The sequence below is a fragment of the Panicum hallii genome, chromosome 1 (genome assembly GCF_002211085.1).
Source record: "Panicum hallii strain FIL2 chromosome 1, PHallii_v3.1, whole genome shotgun sequence".
Lineage (NCBI taxonomy): Eukaryota > Viridiplantae > Streptophyta > Magnoliopsida > Poales > Poaceae > Panicum > Panicum hallii.
The window spans coordinates 56673155-56689790 of NC_038042.1; positions in this window are offsets into that span (position 1 = coordinate 56673155).

Below are 16636 nucleotides of genomic sequence, written 5' to 3' on the forward strand. Positions count from 1 at the left end.
CACCGCAGCAGCAGCAGCAGCTCGACGAGCCGAGGCCCTAGCGGCCGAGCGCGCAGTGTTCCGCATGGACACTGTCGTGCGTCTGGAGCCAGGTGTGCTGCTCCAGAACTTGACCAAGGCCAATGCGGCGAAGGTCAAGAGGCTCAGGTGGAGTGTACAGGAGGAGGAGTGGTTTCCCGTGATACGAGACAGCAGGGTCGATCGTAGGTTCTGGACGCTTCTTCAGGCCAGTTTCTACGAGACCTACCAGAGGCGGGGCCACATGATTTTCCCTCACAGAGTTCTCGACTGGGTTTCACTGAGGACAGCTGCAGGGGGAGCAGATGTCAGGTTGATGATAAGCAGAGGGGCAGGTTGATGATATGTCCAAACCGGTAATCATCATAACATCTAGCAATGTTGGTGCTAATGGGCTATGCCCGAAGAGAAAACAATTCAAGGCGTCAGACCAGAAATAGCCGATGGTCTTCAGAAGGTTCTCGTCTTTTTCAAGGGGAGAGAGAGACAGAGACAGAGCATCGGCTATCCCGATGGATTCCCATAAGGGCTGGTAGGCGCTCGCTACTCTGTTGTACCAAACTATCCAGTTTTCAGGTGGATTTGGCCAAGCGCGGAGGCTGTCCGACCAAGATTCAAGGTCTATATCCTGACTCACAAAGGGGATTCGATTGGCTTCGCATGAAATCAAATCTATGGGTTTCTCATAGGAACGAGGCCCAAGGCAGAAAGAATTGGGGGAAGAAGGGTGCGGCAAGAAGATATCGGAAGCCTGAAAAAATCCCAAGAAAAACAAGATTGCCGAAGGGGGAATTAATCAACCGCGCAATAAAACTTGCAGATGCTGTGTTAAATTAATGGGGGGTCGGAGTTCACCTTCAGACCAAAGACATCGGCGGCGGTGCGCGAAGACTCCGCCATCGGGAATCTTGAATCGAGATCCTGGAGGGCGGATCTAGGTGTAAGCATCTAGGCCCTTAAGGTATGTTTCGGTGATTAATGACAACCATTATTGTGACTAATGAGTTTGTGCAGCTTTATAGATCACTATTGCTCATTTGGTTATATGTCAAAAGAGGCCCCTAATTTTCATTATTCAAAAAGGCGATCTCGGCATTCAACTCTATAATGTGTCAAGACTAAGGATCTTTCTAGTCCTAAGTGTCATAAGGTTGAGAAGGACACTTAGGTTAGTATAGGTTTTATAGTTTTGTAGTGATCGCACTATTAAGAGGGGTTTAGGCTTAGTAACTTGAGTATGGACATGGTCATTTGAAAATGGATGCACACAATGGTTACTCAGGTTTCTAGAAGCTCAAATAAGTGGTTCTCAACTTATATCTCAAGAATATTTGGATTTCATTCAAGACTCAAGTCAGAAAAGGCAAAATCAGAAAAATCCTTATCACCGGATTAACCGACGCCTCAAGTTTTCTTTACGTCGGTTAAACAAGGTCAGCAGAGTTTGACAAGTCAATTCACCGGTTCAACCGATGATATTTGAAAAGGGACGTCGGTGCAGTTGTCCAGAGACTCGGTTTTCAGTTGATCAATGGATAACTACACTCACCGGTTAAACCGACGCTATTTGAAATTGGACGTCGGTGCAGTTGTCCAGTGACTTGGTATTTCTGTTGATCAATGGATGATTACACTCACCGGTTAAACCGATGCAACGACGGTTAATCTGCCCAAGCTGTAACGGCTAGTTTTCAGAAGTGGCAGTTTACATTCACCGGTTAAACCGACGATGACTATTGGAGGGACGTCGGATTAACCGGCGCTACGCAGTTTTCTGGCAGCTTTTTCTCCAACGGCTCTATTCGTGTGAGCTGCCCATATATACCCCTCCAATGGGTCATTCTACCACTCTTGACACCAGGCAACATCCAAACACACATACTATAGTCAAGAGCCACCTTGAGCTTCAACATTTCATACACTTGTTCATTCAATCATTCAAGAAGCAAGATTAAGGACTTGAGTAGAGAGAAGCTTGTGTGCATCCATTCTTGGTGATTGGTTCTTGCTCAAGTGAAGGTCTTAGCTTGTTACTCTTGGTGATTGGCATCACCTAGGCGATCTTGGTGATCGAGGTGATTCTCGCGGAGCTTGCCAAGGATTGTGGAAGCCCGGAGAAGAGATTTGTACGTGGCTTGATCTCCACCACACCGGGATGGTGAACGGAGACTCTTAGTGAGCGCCCTCGTCTTGGTGACTTGGGAGGTGACAATACTCTTTGTGAGTGTCACAACGTGGATTAGGGGTGTGTGCCAACACATCGATACCATGGGAAAAAATCCGGTTGTCCCTTGTCCACTTTACTTTTTCAAACATTATCTTTCATGCAATTCATTCATGTGCTTGATTTAGGAATCACTAGTTAGATCTACCTTGCTAGGTTTTATCTCTTTTCATCTTAACTAGCTTGTGTAGGTTGTTTAGTTATCCGGTTGGTGAATTGGAGCCTTTCTAGTTCTTGCATAGGTTAAGGTTGTTTTATCTTGTTTTAGAAATTGAAAAAGGCCCAATTCACCCCCCCTCTTGGTCCATCGATCCTTTCACTAGGTTTGGCGGCGCGAGATCGGATATGTGTCTCAAGGGCCAGAGGGGATCTTGCGGTTAGGGTTTGTGAGCAAAGGGGATCAGAGTTGATCTAGATCCCAGAATCCTTGGAGATTTGTGTCAGGTGAAAGGCCAGTGGAAGGGTAAAGTAAATTGAAGGGTCATTTCAGATCCGGATCGGTATATTCTGAAGCCGATGCGTTGCCATCGGCTCTTGAGACAGATGATTGCGCCTAAGAAGAGTTGCCAGTACAAAAGAAAATTCTATTAACAGCGAGACAGCAAATACAAAAGAGGAGATAACTGCTCCTAAAGATGGCCTAATAAGGACACTACAGTCTACCACCAGTACACGCCGGAGGTCTTGCGGCGCTTGGGTGATGGAGCAATGCTTGGGCCACTGTCGCCGGTGTCGCTGCCGCTGTCGTTGTCGTCCCCGCTATTGTTGCTGGTGAAGTTGTCGTCGCCTTCGGCTCCTTCGCTGCTGTCGGAAGAATCATCCGATGACCCGCTAAGAAGGAAGGTACCTGCCATCGGATCTTCTTCGGAGAAGAAGGAATCGGCTCGTTCCTCCGAGGAAGAAAGGTCTTCCCCCCAAGACGCGTCGTCTTCATCCTCCTCCAGCTCGGCTCCGAGGAGGAGTGCGAGATCCTCGCCATCAGTCAGGGATTCATCATCCTCTGACTGGTAACGGAAGTCCCACTCCTCTTCATCCCAATGCAGGGGAGCACGGGCTTCGTAGGCGGCGATCGGATCATACTCCGGAGTTGGTTCTCGAGAGGATTCGGATTCATAAGAAATAACGGAGGAGGCAGAAGAGGAAGAGGCCATGGTAAAAAAGAGGAAGGGAGTAATTGGTGATGGCTGCGAGAGGAAGACGATTGGGGAAGTCGCCATAGGAGAGTTTATAAAGATAAATCGAGGGGTGGAGCGAATCGGCATTGTGACGGTTCCCGAGGAGAGTGGTACAGAGAAGTCGTATCGGTTGGAAGTCGGAAAGGCGTGGATCGGAAGCCGAAGGGTCGAGGTAGTTTTAAATGATTTCGGAATTACCATCGCCGAAACCAGGGGGCATGTGTTATCGCCATATTCTGGACGGGCCAAAAGTGGGCCAAGGAGCAAGACGGGCCTAGGGAAAGCTGATGGCAGGATTACAGATCGGGTCCCGTACGGGTGTTTGGGGCCGGTAAGGCCGTGTAAACTCAGGCTTAGGCAGTTAGGATTCGTATCGTGTTTGGTTAGGGTTAGTTAAGGAGAACAAGTCTACGGACTATAAATATGTACCATGAATAAACAAGAAGAGAGATTCATTCATCAACAACTCACGGCGCATCGCCTCCCCTGTTCCAGGGTTTTTCCATCGGGTAAGTGCAGGGGGCGCAGAACTCTTGCTTGTTTGCTTCATATGTTGCTCGTTCTGAAGCCTTGTAGATGGCGAGTAGCATTAGTTATCATAGCGTGCATGGAGCAATGTTATTTTTGTATTATGATCTTGCCCTGTCCATTGTTCTTGCGCGCTCCGCGATCATTATGCCCGACCATGGATGTAATGATCACACCTTGCTTTGTTTATGTTGATAGATCCAATCTGCTATGGCTAGTTTCTATCTATTAGGAATTTAGTTCAATATGTGCACGATTAGACCTTGCAAACGAGTTGAAAGTTCCGGCAGTATGCTAGTATCGGATCTTAGCTTGCGTAGGGGGTTCCTTAGGAATCGGCTCTTTAGCTGTTCTTAGGGTCTCTGTTCGGGTTGTTCGTTCTGATGCTTTGCGTATTAGTTAGGCTCAATCACGTGTAGGATGTTCCGATCGTGTAGTGAGGGCTTAGCTGTCATAGTTTGGATTAGATTAATATCTTTAAAGCGAGTTTCATCTTATTATTGTATACATATGTTATCTGACCTGAAGATCCGATCCGGTACCGATGCAATCGGCTCTCTACAGCCGATACCGGGGAGGAGTAATGAGCCGATCACGGCTCGGACTAATCTTTACAAGTATCTGTGCTTACAGGAATTTCACGAATCACACCTTCCTGATCAGGTACAGGATCAGGTGGCACGCCTAGCAACTCCAAGCCAGGGTGTGCGCCAGATCGCTAGGCCGTTGACCGAGGGACCGGGGCCCGCCAGCCGTCCCGGAAGCCTCCCGGCTCCTCGTGTTGCCTGTCGCTGCTCGCCGGTGGGTTTCGATCGACAACAGGAGGCAAGAGAAAGTTGCACATGCAAGGAATTGAGACGACGGATCGATGGCAGACGGCAGGGAGCAGTGGAGGTGGCGGCGGCGGAATGGTGGAGGAGGGCTAGGGTTTGGGAGAGAAGGGCGAGCGCGGCGTTTAAAGGGAGGGGGAGGCGAGCGGCCGGGCGGCACCTCGCCTGCCCGCGGCCACGCTGGCCCAGCCAGCGCCCGGCAGCGTGGCTCCGCCTCCCAGGCTGGCCACCGAGCGCCTAGGGAGGCGCGGAAGAGGCGGAGGTGAGGGACTGACGGGTGGGCCCGGGGAGGAGGGGAAAAGGAAAAACGTTGCGTCGACTTCAAACTTGAAAAATAGTGACTTCTCGCGATCCAAAAATCACCAGAATTTTACAGAAGGAAGATAAAATCGCCAAGAACACAATGCAATAACAAGCACTCAAAAATCTACTCAAGATTGCTCACAGAAAAATAAACAAAACAATAGTTTTTAAACATTCCAAGAATTTTATGTCTCGGGTTAGTTGTCACAAAATTCAACAAAATATTTTAAATTTATCACAAGTCTAGTATTTGAATAAAATTTTTAAGGGCACAATTGCATAGCAGATATTCAACTTTCTTAAGAAACACTCAGCCACAGAAGTTAAATAAATAAACAACTCTGCTTCATTATGCTTTAAAGATGCTCATGATGCTACTAGTTATATGTTAATCATATTTTTAACATTTTGTTTATGACAGATAGTATGTAAACTATGGGACTAAGATGCAAAAAGTTGGATCATGATTATTAATCACGATCCGAACTAGGGGGTTTTGTATAACATATTGGATCATGATTAATAGTCGCAATCGAATTTTGGGGGTTGTGTGTAAAATGTCAGGGTGTATTCTGTAAAATGTCCAAGCGGCTACAGGTCCTCGCTCCTGCCGGCGGCGGGCGACGGTCGACATGCGAGCTGGCCGCGACTCAGCCGCCCTTCTTCCCAGTTTAACAGTCTTGCATTTCCTTTCAGCTTTCTTGGGCTTCGGTGGAGGACGTACGCCAGCGACGAGATGCGAGAGGACGCCAGCGGAAGGCCGCCGCGCGGCACGGACGGCCGCCGGCCGCCAGGACTGACGCAGCCGAACGCGATGTCACCTCACGCTTATGCGATGCGCACTGGAGTTCCATGAACTCGTGCTCACGATCAGCGGCATGCCAACGAAAGGTCCACCTGTCGCTGCACAGCACAGCCGGAGAGGAGTAAATCAGTTTTGTTCGATCCAAATCACAACGAGCTTACTAAAATATGGAGAGACTTGGGCTACGAATCCGCAGCATCCTGCTGAATTTCAAGCTCAGACTCATTCGGCAGAGCAAGAAACGAAAAGGCAAATGTGCAAGGGTGGTCGTTATTTGAAATACCGACCACCCCCTTGCCTCAATTGTGCTCCAAATTAACGATTCAATTCTCCACGAAAATTTCTATGGAAAACTGTTACGGAAGGAGGAAGTAGAGTTTCATCATCCCACAGAGTCTCAGGCTCAGATGAATTAGGGAGCGGGAGAGACAAAAAAAGAGAAATGTTCAATGGGGGTGGACGTTATTTGAAATACCGAGCACCTCCTGTTCTTCGCGAACTGGACACCTACCGGCGGCGGCGGGCGGCGGGCGGCGCTGCAGAGCTGCGGCCTCGTCGGGTGCAGATGGCACGCGCAAAGGCAGCCGCCGGAACGGGGGTATTCGCGGCGCGGCAGTTGCCGGAACGCCATGGCGACGTGGGACGGACGACGGGCGCCGGGCAGAGAAGGTCAGGTGAGGAAGGCTAGCGCGGTCGCGCGCGCGGAGCACGGCGAGAGGTGGCGAGGACACACATGGCACCGAGGTGACAACGCGAGATACGTTGGCGTGGCGGTGCCTGCGGACGCGGCGACCGGCAGCGGAGTTCAGAGGCACCAGGGTGATGGCGCGATGAAGATCATTTTCGTTACTTGCTTCTGGATCGTGGATAATCTTTGTCAATGTCCAAGCCTTTTGTAACCAGAACACCACTTCGCTGTTGATCGCGCGTCCTGTTCACTTCTCTTTTGCAAGGTCTACTTAGTTGACACTGTGGCAGTACCTTCCCATACAGTGGCAGCCACGCAACGGTCGGCGGCGAGCGGAGAAGGGCAGCACCGCAGCAGGGGCTGGCTGGGACTGGAGTCTGGAGGGACGTGAGGTGCAGGTGCTCGGCGGTTGCAGCGGCTCGGCTGAGATCGGAGCTGCGTGGGGTGTGGCAGGCCGGAGGTGTGGACGACGCCTGCCTAGACTGCCGTGCGGACTGACTGATCGTCGTCGCCATCTCTACGGCCGGAGGTGTGATCTCCGCGGATTTCACGTCCTTCTCCCTTAGGCTCTAACATTTGGGCCGTCGAATGTTTCGAGCACTTTTCAAGCACACGGCCTTTGTGTGAGGAAGCCCAACGAAATGCACGGACCCCGCGCACGGCCCGCAGAACGTCAGTTAGAATCTTCAGATGGCCCGTCCCCTCCCAAAACGTGAGGTATGCATGGGCCGTGTCTGTGCCAGTGACTAGTGGGCCGGGCTGAGACCTCGTTAAGATACTTCCCTTCCAACACGTTCGGTAATCGTATTTTTTTGCGATATAATAAAAATAAAAATGTCACGAATAACAGGTAGCAGAGCCAAGCGATGCAGAATGCAGACGTGCAGTAGTCAAAGCTCAGTTCAGTTGGCTGAACCTCCAAGCATCCTGACGACGACCAGTATGCCCGTTCGTCCTCGTAAAATTTTGTTACCAGATGTTGTAGCTGTACCGGCAGGCAGCTGCTGCGCAGTATGTGATAACTTGTTCCAGTGTACGTACGTTGCCCTGGCCGGTCGCATCAGCTGCATCCTACGGCTAGGCGTACGCCCTGCTCTGCAGGCGGCAGATGGGATCAGATGCTGCAGGCAGACACCTGTAGCGACAAGATCAGACGCGAGCTAGGCTGTTACATCAAATTATAACCCTTTTCTTTTCTCTCTGCAAGCATTCCAAGCTGGCCGCGCGCCTCTATTGCTGGCGTTCGTCCCGTTCAATTCAAACCAGACCCTCACTGTTCGGATGCAAACACGAGCATCGTAAAAGGGCAATAGTGAGAGCGAAAGAAGGTTTCCGGGCGATCCCGATGCGGCTGCCGGCCGGCCGGCCGGCGTCCTTTTCGCCGCCGCAACGTCCAACTAGGACGCTGCTGCTGTGGCCTGTAGGGATGGGGTCCGGGACAGGCGAGGTATGGGCCGGGCGCGTGCGTCTCGTCGGAGCGGCAGCATCCCGGTCAAATCAAGCCTCGACTAGTCTGGTTCCCGGCCCCCTCGCGCCGCGAGTGATGCGGCCGGAGAGATCACTGTGCCTGATGCAACGCCGGTGTTTGGATGCCTTGCTCGTGAGTCGTGACTACTCCAGGCCGGGTTTGTCTTCCTTGCTTTGCATACACGACGAGGCGCGCGCGTCAGGCCGCCAGCCATGTATGTTTCGAGCTACTCGGCCGGCACGATCTCAGAGATCCAAATACAGCCACGCACACGTTTTTCTTAAAAAAAAAGAATTATCATCAAGACAGTCCAGAAATACAAATTGCCATCAAATTGATGTGTGTGCATACCTAGACACATTGAAAGTGCCCTGCAATTGTGGGAAAGAGCCCTAGCGACTGGTCTTGAAGTCAGTCAGTTATACGTACGGAAACACATGCATGCATGTATGTGCTGGCAAGCGGCAGCACGCACAACCGCAGGAACTACTGAACAACACAGGTAGCTCGTAGGAAGAAGTAGCTACAGCCTACAGCTAGAGGTAGGTAGTAGTATAGCTACCCAGGTCACGGTACAGTACTGATAGTATATGCATCTGACTACCTCTTCTACGGGCATCGCGTTGAGGAGACAGCGTTGGCCACTGACCCACGGCGCCTCTGCAAACTGCGAGGCGGCCGGCGCCCGAAGTTCCAAACAACTCCGGGTCAAACTGAACACGCGCAGGCGTACGTACGGTACGGTGGTATATGCGTGCAGGGCTTAGCTTGCGAGCGAGGTACATATGGCGTAACGCACGCCCTGACACACGTACCATTTCGGTCTCGCTTGACCCGTTATTTTAGCTGGGGAAGCCGTCACACTCACACCATGGGAACACGTACAAGCAACGTACTCCCCGGCGCAACTGCAAAATGCACGGATGCAGGAGCTAGCTGATGAGCTAGCAGCTCGAGGTCAAACTAAAATGGACAAAAGGCTACAACTCTCCTTTCAAAAAAAAAATGTAGTCCATTTTTCTATTAAATATGATATTTGACTAGCAATATCAATGGGGGTGTTTGCATTATTTATTTTAGAAGAGGTCAATATCTATGAGGGTGTTTGCATCAATCTTATATTTTTTTAAAAAAATCAATATGATGTTTCAGACATTGTGATCAAACATTAAAAAAGTTTGACTAACAGCAACCTGTTTTGGGATTGGGAAAGATCCAGGTACTTTTGTAAACATCATCTTCTAAGCATTAGCCATTTCCTTACGGTGCTGCTACTTCCAGGAAACCTACACCGTGTACTTTGTCTCGTTCGGCGGCACGATGTACACAAACCCTATTGCCCATTTTGAACCCTAGCCTTCGAGTTGGAACCGAAGAGCAAGTACATAGTGATGCACCAGTGCGCGCAGAGGCCCATGATGTGCAACATCACGGCCGCTGGCGGCCCAGTCATTGGTGTGCCATTCCCATTTATGCTATGCTACCGAAAGCCCCTTTCTCCTGACCTTCTTCCCCTCTCCTGTAACCTCAAAGGCTCAAACCCTACTATATATATCCTACAGAACACATATAATTACATACCTGTACTAGGCACACACTACAGATCCGCCCTTCCTTTGAACAGGAACACGCACATAAGCGCACAGCTAGCACAAATTAAGACAGGCAGACAAGCACAACCGTACAATTCCTAATGTAGAGCGCAGGTACAAATAGTAGATCGAGTCGGTCCAAGGGACACAGCACGAATGGAAGACACAGACACATTTTTTGAAAGCAAGAACACAAACACATGGATCTAATATAGCGGTCTACAATTAGCTTCTTTCTGAAGAAGTTAAGACAGCAGCGAGCTAACTGAGAAGAAGCAACAAGCAAGTAGTAGAGGATCGGAAGGAGCCCATACGCACGACTGCATCTGCATGCATGTTTGTACATGCGGGTGCAAGGATAGAGACGATGATGGCCGCACCGGAGGCGTCAGGCGAGATATGCTCCGAGCCTGAGCAAGTTAGCGTGCGCATTGAAGGAAGGCACCAGGCTGCAGGCGCAGGGCAGGTCTCCCCTCTTTTCTCTGCTGTCACACTCAAGAAGGACCCGTCCTGGATGATCAGTAGTGCACTGTGGTTGGAAATGACATGGGGAAAGAGGTTTGCCAACCGCACGGCACGGCCGAGCCGGCCGCGCCCAATAATTACGCCCCGCCGGCACCACCACCACCACACCACCATACATACCTAGCTAGCTAGACGCTCTCAAATGATTGCATAATCATGAAGCAACATGTAAACACTGCTGACCCTAGTCCTAACGTCATTTCAACTATCTACAAATAACACATTGCAGATAAGATACAACTGTAGTAGCCTAGTCAGCGAACAATAAGCCAAATGGCATTCGAGTTGGTCATCTCCAAGGCTCCACATCGTATGTATCTGCAGCAAAACGGGAGATCTGGAGCTGCGAGAGAAAATGAGACAGATGCGGAGCTGCTCGAGCTCAACCATGTAGAGAAACTGAGAATTCATGTGCGGCTCAAGATAGATAGATAAGCTTACTGCCCGATATGATGTGTTGTGTTTTGGCTGCCGACACCACCGAGATCTAAGTTGCCGACGAATGCCGCATGGTTAAAGGGATTGAAGCCTGGTCCGAAATCTCCGGTCGACAGCTCCGGCAAGGCCAGAAGATACCAATGGATCCCGACCGGAGACCCCGAGCCAGACAACAATCCCCTTAACCTAATCCAAGCATGGAGCACGCACATGGAATAATCCTGCGCCCTCTCTCTACAGCACTATACTTCATCGCTTCTAAATAGGTAACTGATGAGACGCCATGGATACACTGGCTTGCGAGGAATGAAGCCTGGTCCGACGCCTCTCGATCTTCCCGGCAGCAGGCAGCGATCAGCTGCAAGCTAGGACGCGGATGCCTCGAGCCAGCCAACATTCCCCACAAGCCCCCATGACCAACGAGCTGAGCAAGATGTGTATACAGGGCAAGGCAGTAGTGATGGGAAGTGGATCTGATGAGCATATATATAGAGAAGTAGAAGCTAGAAAGAGGGAGCAAGCTGCAGGATGGAGGAGTTGCAAATGGTAGGGAGGAAGAAGAAGGGTGAGGGTTTTTGAAGAGGAGGAGCACCAGCTAGGTAGCAGGGAAGGGGTAGTGAGGACTGAGAGGAGGGTGTACATGTGAGGACTGAAGGGGAACTAATGGCAATTTATGGAGACATGCCCCATTTGCCACAGGGGGTGCCCTAACGCCTAGCTATTAACTGCACTACATACCCTCTCTTCTTCTCCATTGCGTTGCCGGCCCGATCGAGGCGCCAGTGGGCGATCTTTGCACTGCGCACACCTCTCACTTTCCTGGGTCAGAGAGGGGAGCTAGCTAGAAAGGTGCACTGGAGTAAAAACAAGTGACTCCAGTCTCCAGTGGTGATTTGAATTCCCACAGAAATGCCTCGTGAACTGCACCGCTCCTCTCTTCACTCTTCGGGTAAAAGGCTGTTCGGAATGTCTTTGACATGTTTGAATTGAATTCTGGAGAAAAATCGCTAGCTCATGTCATAATACTAAGGCCCGTTTAGAATCTTGGAATTGGATTCCATTTTAATAATTATATTTTAGATATAAATTTATTAAGCTAATATGATTATATACGGAATATATATTTGTATACTATTTTTGTTCATACGAGAGAGATACTTATGTGCTATATTTCTACTATAAATGAGTAAGCCAAAAAATATACTATAATTTACGGAATAGAAACGTAACTTGGTGGTGTATACAATCAATTTCCATCTCCCATCCTATGAATTTAGAATATGCTTATATCTAAACTTTGAAAAGTGGTTGGAAAGTGGTGGAATGTTAAATTTTATGCCAAATAGTCTAGTTTATTAAGTAAATTTCAATTCCAATGAGAGATCCAAACAGCCCCTAATGGTAATTGAAGCCCCAAAATGTTCCATGCACATTTTTTTAATGTAACTTTCTTTTTGCTAAACTATCAATAGTGTACTAGCGCACAATATAATGTTGCTGACGTTTTAACTTAGTGCAACTTCAAATCAATGGAGTATTGTTCATGACCATTCCTTTTTGGATAGCATTGAAGTGCTAAATTCAAGAATGTTCTGCTCTTGTTCTTATTTTTGAAGCTTATTTCGAGACCATAGTTTGGTGATCTCGTGAGATGCTCCGATTCAGCAGCGCAATGAAGGCTGCGGAATGTCTGCGAAAAGCTTGCGAGAAGAGGGGCCTCATAATTACCGCGCCAAATATGTCCAGCCAGTCCTGTTTCGTGTTTACTGCCCCAAAACTAAAGGTGTTCTACAGTTGCACTAGAAGTAGACTAGTAGGTAGCTCAAACTTCTAAACGTTGTCTTCTGGGAAAGAATGAAGTGGTAGGAATGAGACATCGGTGACTTGACAGGAGCTAAGAATCCGAGTGACCTTCAGGGCAAGCTAGCTGGCCTGGGTCAGGAAAGCAGTGGTAATTGCATTACCAAAATGTCAACGTCTCCCCAACAGTACTACGGAAAAGATTTGCAGAAGTGGATAAAAATATATTTTTTAGGAGCGGATGCGGTACCTGCTTCTACTTCTCGCAGCTAAAATACGAATTTTAGTGGCAGTTAACGCGCCCGCCCCTAAAAATAATTTACCGTGACCTGCCCTGGAAATCGATTCGTAGGGATGGGTCACGGCATGATCCGCCTCTACAGATCGATTTCCAAAAAATAAAAAAAATCAAAAATAGAAAAATAGAAAAGAAAAAATATTGCAGGGAACCAGCCAGCACCACAAGCCTATACTATTGAGTTATAATTTTTTTTGATAAAATATACACACTTGCATCACTCAGTGTCCGAACCGCATACCTCAAGCCTCACGCATAACTTGCTCTCCACCACACTACACAATCACTTGTGACTCTATGGGTATGTTATTTTTTCATATTAACTCTGAAAGGAATTTGTAGGGGTGGATGACGCCATCATCCTTCCCTATAAATCGTTTTTAGGGCGGGTGACGTCACCACCCGCTCCTAAAAATATTTTTCAATTTTATTCTAAAAATTTATTTAAATCTTTACATATAGCAAAATAAATAAAAAAGTAAAACTTCTACACTATGGTTATTGTGAACTGTAGATACCAACAGTATATATAAGGTTAAGATTGTTGAAATCTCAAAGTATGACTTGAGTTGTATGATATACTATATAGTCATAGCCACATGTAGGTTCATAATAATTTTTTGGATAATTAAATGAACTTAAATGAAAAAGTTATCAACTACGAAGTTTTAGATCTAATCATTTTCTACAATTTAGATATCAAATTTGACTTCATCCAAGATCATACGAAAAAGTTATAATTTTTTTGCTTGAAATCATTTTTAGGGGCGGGTCATACCATCACCCGGCCGTATTTTTGGGGATGGTGATGCCATCACCCGGCCTAGAAATTCCACCATTTCCAGGGGCGGGTGGTGGCGTCACCCGCCCCTAGAAATGTTATTTTTAGGGTCAGGTGATGCCATGACCCGTCCGTAAAAATAATGCCCATTTGCAGGAACGAGTGATAGCGTAATCCGTATCTAAAAATACTTTTTTAGGGGCGGGTCGGATTTCATGGGCGGGTCGGATGCTACAGTACCCCCGCTCTATTTGTAGGAGCGGGTTATCTTTTGACCCGCCTCTAAAAAATGAGGCGTTGCTATAAATCGTTTTTTATAGTGAAAGGTTAAAATTGTGACGCTGGAGAGTTTTTTTTCACTTTTTTGTTGCCATTATACACTTGTCCATGATAGAGAGAGAAGAGCGCGCGCGCGCTCACACTTGGATTATCGAATTGGACTGAAGAAATGATAATGTGTATATAAATGTGGACTATCTAGCAGTACAACTGTACTGTAATATAAATGTGGACTAGTACTGTACCAGTTGTGCAGTATTCAAAATTTGAAAAGTTGATGTACGTGACTAGAGCCCTCGCCACATGCAGGCCCGATCTGAATTCTGAAACCGCAGGCTACGATCGATCCTACTCTGAATCAAACGGTCGAGAGGGGCGCGGCACTGTACTAGTTTATGCACGGTTGCTCCCGGTCAACCTCGCAGGATTGACCATCCGTAGACGCTGCGCGCACTGCGTACAGTGTCTTCGGCCCCCCCACCACGTAGCCCGACAGAGCTCCCCGCCCCCGATGATCACACCATCATTACCTGTTGATTTGCTCTGGCCCCTCTCCCTGGCACGTGCCACATGAGAGGAGTACTGGCCTGCTGGTAGCAGCTACTACCTCCTAGCTAGCTGTGGCCTGTGGCTCAGGCGCTCAGCTCGTCCAGTCCAGCTGAGCTGAGAGCTGAGCACGCTCTGCCTCTGCGGTTGCGGTCTTGCCTTTCTGCCTCCTTAAATATGAGCGAGAAACTCGAACGCGCCCATGCGGGCGGCCATGACTTGAGCTAGCTAGCTGCTGCCTAGAGTCTGTCGAGAATGACACTAGCGAGACCATATGCAGTGTGTGCGTGCACGCTTTCTGGCTTCTGGCTACCTTTGCGTCGTTGTTTTCAAAGCCAACCGAGTCACTAAGCTTTGAAGGCGCATATAATCTCTAAGTTAAAAACGACGACACCTTAATTTTAAATCTGAAACCAGCTGAAAAGCCTAGATATACAAACGTGGACACTTCAGTAAAACGAGCTGAAAACTATCCCCTCCAAAATCAAGTTTTCCTAGCTGGGAAGTTGGAAAAACGAACACAACCCTATGCAGGTACACGTCTTTGTTCCTGCAGAAAGCGCCGGGGACGCGTCCAGACGAAGGCGACGGCGAGCTATACCCCGGATTCCTCCTCTCAGTACTCACATCAACCAACGCAGCTGCAGAACCGCAGCCTTGCATAACTATTTTGGCGTCCGGGCAGGTGGGACAATAAAAACGAGCGAGAGCAAGCGAGGGAGCAGACGACACAGCGTAAAGCTTGGCAGGGCACCCAGACGCAGGGGACTCCGACCGTGGAGCCGTGGCGGTGTACGTCCGGAACGTCCTTGCCCGCCGGGCTGTGCGAGCCCGCGCCGCGCGGTTCGTCTCGTCCGCGGAGCACACGCCCGCGACCCGTGGGCGATCCGAGGGGAGCTCTCCCGCGGAACACGCATCCTGGCGGGTGCCGCGCTGCCGCCCGCCCCTCCGCCGCCGGGCGCGCGCGGGGGGATGGACGGACCTGCCAGCCAGTGTCGGCGAGGCCGGCGGGGTCGGGGCACCCCAGAGGCGCTCGCGCCCGCGTTCCGATGCACGGCGCTGCGCGGCGCGGGGCGCCCGTTCTATGGCAGAAGCGCGGGCCAGTGGGGTGGGCCGGCGAGGCGCCTGGTGGTGGCGGTGGCATGGTGCGCCTGCTGAGTGCTGAGAGCTAGCTGTATGCTGCGCACCTGGGTTCTGCGCCGGTGCCGGACTCCTTGTCCTTCATTACCTTGCAGCCGGCCGGTCATTTGGTTTCCATCAAAGTTTTGTTTCTTATCCATCAAGGAAGGAATCGGCGACCACGTTCATGTGCCCATGGTGCTGCTGCGGTGCTGCCTGCTGGGGGTGTCCGCGTGAATTTCGGTCTTGGCTCCTTGTAACTCCAGCTTAGTTTCTACGGTGAGTGAATTCATCGACACGTCATGTCAGAATGTTTACTGTTTAGAATTGGTCTGGTGTGGACGTGTGGTCCATGGACCTGGTCTTGGGAGGGCGATGTTCTTGGCACTGACTCAGCCAGTGGCGCTTCCAGGAGGCGCTCACTCCCAGCATCCCAGCGTCAAACGCCCAGGCACAAAGCGTCCTCGAGATCTGTAAAGATGCGTTTTGGACGGTTGACATTAGGCAGCATGGACACGCGACCGGCCTGCACCTACAATCCTACGGAGTACGCGCTGGAGCTGGACCGGGAATTCCCATCGTACGGCTGCCTTTCGCGGCTGGGAATTGCGATGCAACGGTTTCAATCCTTGTACCTGCGTGGCTGCCACCTGTGTAACTTATCTTTACATGGCGTTTTCTCATGTCCGTCCCTGGCTTCTCCAAAAATTCATAGGCACCCTGGACCTTCCTCTCTTCTCTCTGCATCGCTACATGAAGCTAAGCTATCTGGAAGCTCCAGCTAAATAGTCATGACTACACCACCGAACAGTGCCAGTGCCAACACCCTGCACGCTCGTGCCATCCGACATGTTGCCAAAAGCTCTCGACCGGCGCCCTGTACGCAGCGACGTGCAAGCCACTGTGCGAGCACCGACCGAGTCACTGAAGTGTCAATTTCTGCGGTCTGCGGAGGGAGGAAGGCCAGCAGAGCAAATGCACGGGCACACAGGAGCCGAGGACGACGCCTGGTGCCTGGTGGGGGCGAGACACGATCATGTGCCGCGGGGCAGGACGCCCTGGGCGTCAGGTAGCGCATCAATGGTGGCTGCCCGCTGGGCCCCGCGGTGGTGCTGCCTGTGTGGCGTGGCAATTATATGCAAATGATGGCGCAGGTGATTAGGTGTGGCCGTGTGGGGGGACTACACGACTCGGCACCGGGCGCCGGCGGGCATGGAGC